Here is a 9,156-nt window from a genome sequence, read left to right on the forward strand (position 1 = left end):
GTCTCACTATGCAGCTCAGACTCGTAGTGCTCTTCCTGTTCTCAACCTCCCCAGCGCTGGGATTACAGCGTGGGCCACCATGCTCAGATTTGGTTGCTCAGATTTGGTTGCCGGCTCAGCTTGACCCTGGGGCAGGACCGGCAAAGCGTGCTACACCGGGCAACAAGCCCCTGTCCCTGCGCTTGCCAAAGCAGGCACTCAGTCGGCTGAGCTTTCTCCCTGGCCCTTCTTAGGCCTTTGCTGGGGGTTCACTGTCTGGAGTTTGGACCTCCGCATCTGTGTGTCACCCACAGCCACCTCCTGCCCTCCACTGAACACTCAGAGGGTCCCCGCCATGTGGAAGCCCCCTTCTCCGCTCCCACCAGGCCCTGAAGGCGTTGTCCCCTGGCAGATGACATCAGGGTCTGAATGTCCAGAGGGATGGGGACCCCACTCTCGCCCCTGAGGACCACACTGTGTGGCCACCAGGGACAGCAGCTCGGGTCCCCCAATGTTCAGTGTGCAGTGGCTGCCCCCCCCTTTCCCAGGCTCCACCCACAACAGCGGGACGGGCACAGCAGGGTCACTCCGCAGGGCAGGGGACACCACATACTGGTTTCCCAGAGACCTGTCAGAGGAATGGTAAGGTCAGTCCACATAATGGAACACTACACAGCCAGGAACAGGGACAGAAGTGACCCCGGCCACAATGTGGGGGGACCTTGAACGCCGCCCCACCAAAATGTCTGCAATTCATAAATCCACATGGGGGGGTGACCTGGGGCCCTGGCAGAAGAAGAGGAGGGCATAGGTGGCTTAGTGGCCCCAGGGCATCCTTCAGGGTTGAGGGGAATTAGGCAGTGCAAGCCATCTCGCTGTGGAAGTCCTGAGAACGCGGCCCCCGGCCCGGCGTCTGATACTGCCAGCGCCACCCGGCGCGCCTGCCAGAGTGGCCTGCTCTGGCGGCCTTCCTCAGTTTCCCCTCCGTATGGTGAGTGAGACCCTGGGAGACGAGGCAGCGCCCAGAGCCGGGCAGCCCGCCCCCTCCCCACCCCCCGCCCCCCGCCGGACACCCCGCCGTCCTTTCTTCTCCACTCGGGGTCCCCTGGAGGGCAGCACAGGGGCCGCAGCGAGGCCATGGTGCGTGCCCTGCGTGTCCCTGCAGCCCTGTTGCCGCAGCGAGCGGTGCCCTCCCTCCACCGCCGTGCCCGCCTCCCGGGACGCAGGCCGCAGCTGAGGGCCTACGAAGGCTGCCCGCCGCGGCCGCCATCAGCCCCCTAGACAGCGGCAGCCTGCAGGTCGCGTGTGGAATGGCACCCCTCGGGCACAGCTGTGCAAGCAGGAGCTCCGGTTCCCTTTTCTTTTCTGTTGTGGCGGGGGATGGGGTGGTGGGTGGGTCCTGGGACGCGAGCTCAGGACCTCACGCTGTCCAGGCAGAGGCCATGAGCTACTGCCCTGGCCCTGGAAGCTCTGTTTCTTTATGTGAAAGACTCCAGTGCCAGCGCCTTCCTTCTCCTGGATCGGGGTCACTTATTCTTCCAACAACCATCCACAGAGCCCTGACTAGGCCCTGGGGAGAGACAGGAACAGAGGCAGGCAGGCTCCTCCTCCTCCTGGCCAGCAAAGTAACAAGCACAAGGACCTCATCTGTCAAAACCCACGTGGCAGTGACTGCGACTTTAGCTGGACAGGGCTGCTGGGGGTCTCTCCGAGGAGGCAGTGCCTGGAGAAGTTTGGAGGAGCAGCTCTCAGGCGGAGGTTGTGCAAAGGCCCTGGGGCAGGAGCAGGAGCAGGAGCAGGAGCAGGAGGGGCCTTTGGAAGCAGAGGGGGCTGGGGCGGCAAGAGGGGTCGGAGGCCCCTTGCAGGGCTGCTGTGCCAGTTCTTAGACAGCAGAGAAGGGTGTAGGGCTTTAGACGTGGGCCTATGGCCAGCAACAGGGTAGAAGCTGCTCTTTTCCCAGCCCCTGGGGCTGTGAACCCAGCAGATCCTACAGGAGAAGGAAGATTCTGATTGATTAGTGATGCCTGCCATGGCCTTGGGTGTGGGGATGGGGACACCAGTACTATCAGTTGGTCCCTGGTCCCTGTCCTTGGACTCACTCTGCTGGGTGAGGACAGAATAGTGGCTCTTGCCACCACCTCCTGAATCAGCCGCAGGGCGGGCTCAGGGGTGACATCCAGTGCCTCCCACAAGTACCAAGACGCAGAGCCCAGTCCTCAGCCCAGGTCTGCAGTTCACGCTGCTGCACTGAGCTTTCAAGCCAAGGGCAAAAGCAAAAGCACCACGTTATCCTGTCCTGCACCTCCATCCGGAAGCCCCTCTGGAACTCCAGGTGCCTGAATTGTGTAGCTCACAGTCCGTACTGGATGTCACATGACAGCCGGGGACTGCAAGGACACCTTGCCCCTGCAGGTCACAGCGTCATGGGAATGGAAGGCTGGCAGGGACAGGGGCTGGGCCTGGTCCCCAGGGTTTCGGGCAAATTGGAAACTTCCCTAAAAGTCCCTGGCCTCAACAGGGCCGAGCTTCACAAGCCTCGCCCCAGCTGGGTGCCAAGGCTCCACGCCCTGGGAGCTCCACGCCTTGCTACACACCTTTGAAACGCAAGGCAGCAGCCGGTGCGGGGTGAGGCTGTGAGCCCAGCACTCACAGAGGCTGAGGCGGGAGGACCACAAGCTTGTGCCCAGGCGTTAGGGCTGGGTGTGGCTCCGTGTGCAGGCCCTGAGTGGTGAGCACAGATGACCCTGGGGACTAGCGATAGCAGGGCCACTGGCTCTGTGGGGCATCTGCACCCTCCGTGGGGTGGTCACTGTGTTGACCTCTGTGCCTGCCCCAGGCCTGTGCCGGGCTCTATGCTCAGTCACCTGGCGGGGACCACCACGGTGCGGAGCCCAAGGAAAAAACTGGGGTTGGCACTGACTATCTGTGGAGAGATTTTCTTCCCAGTCCTGGGGGCCAGAGGGGGAGGCACGGCTGGGAGCAGGCACCTCTCCGAGGCAGGATGCGACCAGAGAGAGAGGCTGGCCATGAGCCACGCAGAATAGCGTGTGCAGCGGTCCTGAGGCAGGGCCGGGCTCATGGGCGTGAGGAGCAGTGTGTGAGGAGCGCGGGGGCTGATCACCAGCCTTCTTCATACATTCAGAGGACGGGACAGGGCGGGTGGCTGGGCCAGCGACCGAGCGGGGGAGGGAAGGGCCGGTCTGGGGCGCGACCTGAGGGTGGTGTACAGGCGTCGCCGGTGAGCAAGAGCACCAGGTTGGGACAGCGCGGCCGCTGCAGCAGAGCTCCGCAGAGCGAGTTCCTCATAGATGTGGTCCATGGTCACTGGCCCCTGGCACTCTGGGTCCCTGCCTTGTCCACATGGGACAGGTTCCCCTGCATCTCTGACCACTTCTCTGAGGGCTCCAGTCCCCTGGGGTTCCCAGCCTGCCCTCCTCCAGGGTGAGCTGTTTCCAAACAAGGCCGTGGCTGAGGCTTGGGGAGCTCAGCCCCTCGCCGTCCATCTGGCCTGTTCTCCTGCAGTCTGGGCTGAGCTGCTCTGTGTGACAGCAGATTCCAGGAAGGGGAAAGCAGAAGCCGCAGTGCTGCGGCCAGAGCTTAGCCCTGCCCTGGCTGGGAACCACCTGGGAAGCGTTCGCTGGGCCCACCCACTTTCTGGGCGTGGAGAGCCCTCTGCTCCAGCTCCTGCTGGGAGGAGCATTCTGCGCTACCTCCTGTGACAGGAACCACATGGGTCATCTCCTGTGGGCAGAGTCACGTTCCCCACCTCCTACAAGAGGGTCCTCAAAACCCCATCCTTTGCCACAAGCTCCACCTCCAGTGGGAGGGCCCTCAGGCCCCACCCACAGTGGGAGGGGCTGCGGGGTCCCTCTTCATAGGGCCCCTTCACTCCTCCAGGCTCCTCCCACCTCAGAGGCTGAGGAGGACAGCGTGCTGCACCCCACCACCTCGAGACAGTGGCCAGCCACGTGGGCTCCAGGGTTAAGGCTGTACAGTAAGAAAGCGGGGAAAGGCGAGCCTCCCATCAAGGAGCAAAGATCCGAGCCACTTGGCACCACTCTCAAACTGGGAGGCCGAGCGCATAAATTAGATGTTGATGAAAACAGTCATTAGAGTGTAAGGACGCGAGGGGGAAACAAACAGGATTTCAAGATAGTTTACTAATTTGGCTCTGAAATCTGCCTGTCGGTGAACATACTGTTTCCGGCCGGTGGAGATGCTGTGCCTATGTGTGTGTAGGGCAAGGCTCATCTTCCAGGCAGTGAGTGCCTCAGTCTCCCTCTCTGTGGAATGGGCATGTCTACAGCGCAGGGCTCAAGGCTGTTATGAGTTACATAAGGAAATCGTGCACATCCAAGAACACGGCACCTGACACCTAGTAGGTGTTCAGTAAATGTGTACCATCTTTTGTTTATTCACTCGTTCACATGGTGGCAAATTCCCAGAGACCCTTTAGAGATTCTGGGGCTGCCAGAGGCCCTGGGCCAAGGGATGGCACGGTGGGGGGCAGGGCAGGGTGGTGGGCAGGGTCCAGAAGGAGGCAGGAAGACTACACTGTGCCATAAGGGCGTGGGCACTGGGAGGGCGCAGGCTTGCGAAGACCTTGCTGCCAGCTATGTGGTTACTCTGAGGCCCTCTGCAGCAGCACGGCCTGGTCGGCAGGTGGAGGGTTGCCCGGAGCAGGCTGCAGGGGCACCAAGGGCTGCAGGCTCGGCCAGAGACGGGTCTGAAGCCTACAGCCCCTTGGCCCTGGCATGGGGAGACATGGCAGTCACCCAGGGCCTCTGTGTAAGGATCTAGAAAGCAACCCCACCCAGGCCACCAGGGCCAGAGGACAAGGGAAATGCAGGGCCCCGAGCTCAAAGCTGACTGAGCATTTCAGGAGGCGGCAGGACTGTGAGAGGAACAGCTGGCGGGACCCTGGGCACGGCCCTGCTGCCCCGAGTTCCCATGGACTGTAACCTGGGTGCAGCCAATCACCTTGTGCATGGCCCGGAAGCTCTGCCTGTTTTCTGCCTGGGGCCATAAGAACACAGGGTTGGGGCCGATGAGATGGCTCAGTAGAAAAAGCGCTTCCCTGGCAAGTGCAAAGGCCTGAGCTCAATTCCCTGTTCCGCCAAAAAAAAAAAAAGAACATGGGTTTGTGACAGTGTGTGTGAGGGGGCTTTGCTTTGGCCTGCTGCTCCACCACCAGGTACTTTCTTCCCCAAGACAGTCAAACTTGGCTCCTCCCTCCACCTGCCCTCTGCTCCAGCCTGGTGGCCTCCTGGTGGCCCACCCCTGCACCGCTGGGCCTGGGCTCCTCTGGGCACTGCAGGGGTTGCTTCCTGTCTCGCCCTCTGCTGTGGTTCCCAGGGGCGGAGGCCTCAAGTGCTACAGTAAAGAAAGGGAACCCAAACCTTCAGGGACTCGAATTAGCCAGATGGTGGGATTAGCGTATGATTTAAATATTCAAATGAGTGTAATCTGAATATTCACACACCACTCCTTTGCTTGTGTGTTTCTATGCCTAACAGTTACTTGTGTCCAGGAAGGTTTGTGCCCACCAGATGATGTCCCTCGACCTAGTTCTGTGACATCGTGGTTCTGTCACCAGCGAGGTCTGGCTGGTCCCCTCCATGCCCGACGACCATCCAGAGCCTTGGAGATGCAACACCTTGGGGGTCTGTGTGTGCCACGAGTCCTTCTGCATCTGTGAGGACAGCGGCCACCTGTGTCCTGTCCTGCCAGCTGCCTCTCATGGGGGCCAGGCCAGGACTTCTCGGCTGTGACCTCCAAGGCTCAGCTTCCGGTCTGTGCTGTCTGTGCAAGGTGCGCACATGACGGCCACGTCCCCCCACGCTGTGGGCCCCCCGGATTGCAGAAGGTCCCCTGCGAGGTTCCACTCCCAGCCCTGCCTCACAGGCTGGGAGGCTGAGGCCGAGGTCGCACACTTGGGCGAGGGCATCTGGTGCTCCGCTTGGGGCAGCCCTGGCCCCTGCTGTCCACCCAGTGGCCTCCCCCTGCAGGGCCAGGTCTGCCCTGCCTGTGGCCGCTCAGTCTTGAGCAGCAGGGCACTTCCGGCCCTGCCCCAGCCTCCTGGATGCCTCTCCTCTGACCTTAAGGCCTTGCTGAGCAGGCAGCCCTGGCCATCCTTGAGGCCTGGGCTCCCTCTAAGCCTTACACAGAGTCAGCTGTGAGGCTTCCAGAGCAGGGCTCTCACCCGGAGAAATCCACCTACATGTGAGTCCCGCTCCACTGAGGAGGCTGAGGCAGGAGGATTTACGTTCAAGTCCTGCTGGTCCATGCAAGTCAGCAAGATTCTGTCTCAGAAAATAAAAAGGGGTGGGGGTGCAGTCCAGTGTTAGGGCCCACCTAGCACACAGAGTAGCCTGAGTTCCATCCCCAGCAACACACACACACACACACACACACACATGCACACACACATGCACATATACTGCACATGCATGCACGCACACAGTCTATACACATCACGATCTTGTAGCTCCTCAAGAGCCCCCAGCAGAAAGCGCTGCATGCGACGAGGATGCCAAGCATTAGAAAAGCTGGCGATGACACCAGCGAGGGTGCGGGGCACTGGGAACCTCTCCCCGGCTGACGACGTGACTGGCACAGCACTCAGGTTCTTCTGAAGTGAGGCTACGTGTCTCATGACGCAGCACACAGACCCAAGAGAAGCGAAACCTGTCTCTGCAGACAGGCAGGCTCAGCGAAAGGTCACCGTGGTTTTAGTTCTGATCACCAACAGCAAGATGCAACCCAAGTTCTACCTCAATGGGCAGCCTGAGTGTGGCATTTCCAGCCCATGGAGCACTATTCAGCTATCAAAAGTACAAACTTCGTGCCGCAATACGGACAAACAGGAAAGCACTAGGCAGAGAGAGGGAAGCCAAGTGGAGACAACAGTTCTGTGAAATCCGAGACCGGGCGAGTCAGCTGCAGGGAAAGGAGTCAGACTGGCAGAATTTGGGGTGAGGGTGAGGTAGACCCCAAAGGGGCAAGAGGGAAGCTGTGAGTGCCAGTCGGGGCCCCACCCTGCCTCAGTGGGGAGGACCTGGGTGTGGGTACCCATAGAACACCACCAGGCTGTGTGTGAACACTTCCTGCTTTGTTCTGTTCCCTAATTTCAAAGAAGGGACCCTGCAAAATGCCTGAAGGCTTTTCACAAGATTGCTTTTTTTTTTTTTTTTTTTGTGGACCCGGGGATTGAACTCAGGTCCTTGCGCTTGCCAGGCTGGTGCTTATTCTACTGAGCCATCTCCCCTGCTAGATTGCCTTTTGCTCTCCATTTTCCTTTGAGTTTTCTTTTCTGCAGTCCTGAGGACGCCACCCTGGGCTTCATGGGTGCGGGGCAGGCACCCCACCACTGGGCTGTACCCCAGCCCTTTGCATTTTTATTCTGAGACACCATCGCATTCAGTCGCCCAGGCTGGGCTTGACTCCTCCTGCCTCAGCCTCCCATGCAGCTGGGGTTGCAGGTGTGCACCACCCCGCCCGGCTTGTGTTTCTCAAACTATTTCCTTAAACCTCAGCAGAGTTAGCCAGTCTTCGCCATGGCTTCGCCTTCTGTGGGCTCAGTGAGCTGCATGAAGTAGTAGTATTTGTCTGAGCTCCTGGAGGAGAGAGAGCTCACGTGTGCGCCTCGTACCACAGCGAGCTATTGCGTGCGTCCTTCGCTGGCGATCCCTTGCTGGCTCGGTCCTAAGGTGGACCTCACCCTAGGATGTGTTTAGGGGCGTGGGACCCTAGGGCTTGTTGCCGTCCTTAGGCCTTGGCACGTCCCCACGTACGAGAGCAGGCGCCTGTGCCTTATGCGAGGTCACCTCTAGGCAGGATCATTTTAGTTTTTATGGGGCTAGACTTGGAATCCAGGGCCTGCGCGCCGCAGCCTTCTTAACGTTCCATTCTGACACAGGCCTCACTAAGTTGCCCAGGCAGGGCTTGGACTTCAGAGGCCCCCTCCTCGGCCCCCAGGTGCGAGCAACTCAGGCCAAGCCTGGCACTTTCTTATTCTTGTCGATAGCCATTCTGACTGGCATGCGGTGGGATGTCAGTGAGTAGGACGTGCACTTGCCTGATAGCTAAAAATGCCAAAAGTTTAAAAACTATACTTAGTAGGGGAGATGGATCAGTAGAATAGGCGCTTCCCTGGCAAGTGTGAGGGCCTGAGTTCAATCCCCGGTTCTCAAAAGCAAAAAAACAAAAAACATGAAAACTATACTTACTGGCCCTTTGTGCTTGTGGAGAAATGTTCATTGAATTAATTTTCCTATTTATTGATTGGGCTATTTTTTTTCCTAGAGTTAATCTTTTTCAGATCTTTTATTTATTTTTGAAGCAGAGTTTTACGGGGTGGTCAAGGTTGGCCTAGGACTTCTGGGATCGGGAGGTCCTCCTGTCTCAGCCTCCTGGGCACCAGGGACACAAGAGTGCACCACGATGGCCTGTTTGTTTAGGACCCTGAACTGTATCCCTCCCTCCCTCCCTCTCTCCCTCTCCTCTTTCTTTTTTATTTAGGAGGGATGGAACCCAGGTCCTTGCCAAGGCTAGGCCTCTGCCACTGAGCTACAGCCTTAGGCCCAGAATTTACCTTTTTTTGTCCTAAGCTTATTTTCAAAAGGAAATTATAAAGCTGTCATAAATGGAAATCCATATCATTTGGCACAAATAAAAGCTTATAATAAACTGGGTGTGGGAGTGAGTGCTTATGCAACCCCAACACTCTGGGAGGCTGAGGCAGGAGGGATTCAGGTTTGAGCCTAGCCTGGGCAACTCACTTAATGAGACTGTCCCAGAATGAAAATGTAGGAAAGGCCGGGGATAGAGCGCAGCGTGAAGAACCTGGGCTTGGCCCCTAGTACCAGAAAACTTACAATGACAAAGCTAAAAACTAACAACCATGAAAAAGTCATCCTGCTGTCCCTCATCCTCAAAGAAAATAAATCCTTTCCCTTCTTAAAAAACAAAAAACAAAACAGAACAAAACAAAAAAACCCAAAACACCAAACCAATCATCCTGAACCTATTTAAAAGTTCACCATTGAAGGGGCTAGAGAGATGGCTCAGTAGATTAAGCACTTCCCTGGCAAGAGCGAAGGCCTGAGTTCAATCCCCCGTTCCACCAAAAAAATAAAAATAAAAGTTCACCATTGAGTCTCTTGAGAGGCCGCTGGC

The sequence above is a fragment of the Octodon degus genome, unplaced genomic scaffold (genome assembly GCF_000260255.1).
Source record: "Octodon degus isolate 3935 unplaced genomic scaffold, OctDeg1.0 scaffold00076, whole genome shotgun sequence".
Classification (NCBI taxonomy): domain Eukaryota; kingdom Metazoa; phylum Chordata; class Mammalia; order Rodentia; family Octodontidae; genus Octodon; species Octodon degus.